The sequence below is a fragment of the Diachasma alloeum genome, unplaced genomic scaffold (assembly GCF_001412515.2).
Source record: "Diachasma alloeum isolate Michigan unplaced genomic scaffold, Dall2.0 Dall_scaffold_01303, whole genome shotgun sequence".
NCBI classification, from domain to species: domain Eukaryota; kingdom Metazoa; phylum Arthropoda; class Insecta; order Hymenoptera; family Braconidae; genus Diachasma; species Diachasma alloeum.
Genome location: NW_021681408.1, coordinates 22,802 through 25,818, shown reverse-complemented (window position 1 = coordinate 25,818; position 3,017 = coordinate 22,802). Strand labels below are relative to the sequence as shown.

General features: G+C 32.2%; 1 long non-coding RNA gene across 1 annotated transcript; it reads right to left on the bottom strand.

The window, feature by feature from the left end:
• Positions 1–1,867: 1,867 nt before the first annotated feature.
• On the bottom strand, positions 1,868–2,520 carry LOC107046321. Its single transcript, XR_001461538.1, has 2 exons — positions 2,439–2,520; positions 1,868–2,098 (listed from the first exon to the last, which is right to left on the bottom strand). It is a non-coding gene; the product is annotated as an uncharacterized LOC107046321 (long non-coding RNA).
• Positions 2,521–3,017: the final 497 nt, after the last annotated feature.

The following is a 3,017-nucleotide window of genomic DNA, read 5'->3' as shown; positions in this document are numbered from 1 at the left end:
TTCAAAAAACTTGTACAGTATTTTTAATTGAAAAAAATTCATTATAATAATTACAAAATACAATTTTTAAAAATCATTAAGAATTCGCAAAAAAAAAAAGTTATAATTATAAAAAAATATGATATAAAACGTTATATTTTCCTATAGAAGTTGTTGGTAGCATCTGAGTTTTGGCCTTTTGGGCATTTGCTAAAATATCTGATGGAAGATTTTCGTTGTTGTTATCAAAATCATCATAACGGATTCTCTTCTGCGGAGTTTTTGGCGATCCTGCTGTTGCTTCATTGGAGAATATTTTATTTTCATTTTCTTCAAATGTCACATCACCAATAAACTCCTCATCAGTAAATAAATTCTCCTCACTGCCTAACTCTTCATCACTATCAGGAATTATACGATTTTGGCTCATTTTATCTGCTTCGAAAATCACCTTTTCATTTTTCAGTCATTCCATGTATTCACTATTCGGAGGTTAGATTTCCTTCCTTATTATTCTCTTTTAATAGGTGATGCGCATGCGCGTCATGCGTTATTTCGGGTTTCAGTTGACTATAGTCAACTGGAAAGTAGCGGGTTTCAAGCGCCTACTCATACTCAACTGTTAGAACAGTGGGTTTCAGTTGAGTGTGGGTAGGCGCTTGAAACCCGCTACTTTCCAGTTGACTATAGTCAACTGAAAACCATGCGGTTACACGCACGTATCATATAAAATCAATTTTGAAATCAATCAATCTATAATTTTAACCCTTTCGATTTAAACCGAAAATAAGTGGGAAATTATTAATATATTGCATATGGTATAGTTATTTTTGTTAATAAATTTGCAATATGCTGCCGAGTACTCATATGGTATGTCATTTCTATCTACCCTATATAATTCATAGTTTATTTAATTTTATTAAAGTTAATAATGTTTTTAACAAATTGTGGCAGATTTTCGACTTAGTTGAATTTTTCCGCAATAATGGAAAATTGACAACCTTACGAATGCTAACAGAATAATTTCCGAAGATCTGGTATAAGCAAAATGAAAGAATAACGCAATCTATATCATTTTAAAAATCGAAAAAATAAAAAAAAATTGTATTTATATGTAATTGAATGAATTTGCAATATTACATCTGAAGAAAGCATTAGAAAGGTCACTTTCAGGAAAACTCATGAAATATTAGAAATTTTCAAAAATCATCATAAAAATCAAATTAACGGAGATAGCTATCGTAACTATCTTTCAACTTCGATTTCGTGTCATTGAAACAAACGTTTTTATCTATGATTGAATTAATTTAAAGGATAATATCCAAATATATCTGCAGAAATCAGATATTCAAAAAATACAAAATTTTTGCAAAATTTCATGATAAATCAAAATAAAGATTGTTGCTTCATCTTCGAATTCGGTGAAAAGCACATCGGAAAAAATTTATTAAGCCATTATTTAATGGATTCAAAATTTTTTTAACGTGGAAACCGATTTAAAAATATCGAAAAGTAAAAAATTAATCAATGAATCAATTTTTAATTAATGGCGACGGACAGAGCTGAATAATACCTACATTTGAGAGAAACGGTTCAATTCCATCGATTCATTAGCGAACAATTGCAGAAAAACTTTCTCACACATACATGCATACATATGTACGAAGACGGTTTAGAAATTGCATTTTTGAACTTTTTGGATCCTAATATGTCGATATAACACAAAAAATGCGAAACTTAAATTTGAACGATTACCATGCTTCCATTGGAACGGAAGAATTCCCTTTTCTATGATCTAATTAAGCTAATTGAAAAAATATTTCTTAAAAAATCTTTAAAAAATGAAAATGGAGGAGAAAATGATAGGTAATAATAATAGATACAAATCACAATAATGTAGATATATATTTCCTTGGATACAATATTTGTAGAGCTTATCCGGTTTTCTACTGTCATTTTTATGCGTTACCATGGGCCGTCTTCCTCCAATCACGTCGCATTTGCCCCAGGAGCTGTACTTCATTTGCAGACACTCCTGGTGACCGAGGGAAACCATGGAAAACCCCCGTCGATATGGGCGACTCCGTAACACGACCTTTATCGCCGAAAGAACATGGAGCTGTATAAGAAGTTCATTTTAACAACAGATCGATTTTTATCAATTGCCGCAGACATTAAGCTTGCGGGAGGGTAAAAGATCATTGGAATGTTGGCCAATTTTCGTAAAAAGAATTTATCTCTGTCCTTGCAGGCAAAGAAATTATTACGTAAGAATATTTCTGTTCTATAATGCGAAGACGGAGTTAAATTCATCGAGCACAAATTTTCTCCCGTTTTTCTCAATTCTTCTGCACTCTTAACTCTTTTTTCAGAATGGTCAGAATCTTTCACGGTTAATGAAAGAGTACGAGTTATTATATCGGTTGAATTATGAATACTAAATTTAATTATATACTTACAACACTAAATCACCAAACAAATCGGCATGTGAGAAAGGCGGGCTGATGACTGTGAAACTGCAATGATTACTTCTTTCGATAGTCCAGAATCCTGACTTTTCGCTATAGACAAAGTGAACAGGTTGTAAATTAAGGAAAATGTTTTACCAACATACAACTATTAACTGAAATAATTCAAAATAATTATCTTGACTTAGCTGTGAGTGAATGTGGGAGTGAATGTGGCATTGTGAGAATCCAGAGGCTGCAATAGTTTCAGTTTGACTGAAAACGAATAACGACAGATATGAATGGGTTGATTACATAAATTAGACTCATGGGGCTCAAATATCGTGTAAGATGAGTGCTATGAATTAAAAAATAAGTCAACTTAGCTGTCAAAGAAGAATCTGGGGGGTATGCAGCAGCTCGGCGAGGACTTCCATAATCGCCAAGTCTTTCTAAATGCAAATCGACAATTAGAAGCTATTATTGAATGAAATTAATTATTAAGCTTAGACAATTCACGTCATCAATCAGCTCTATTAAGTCTTACCTCAGGTCTGATTCATCAATAGTTTGCTTGTTTTGGTACATTCA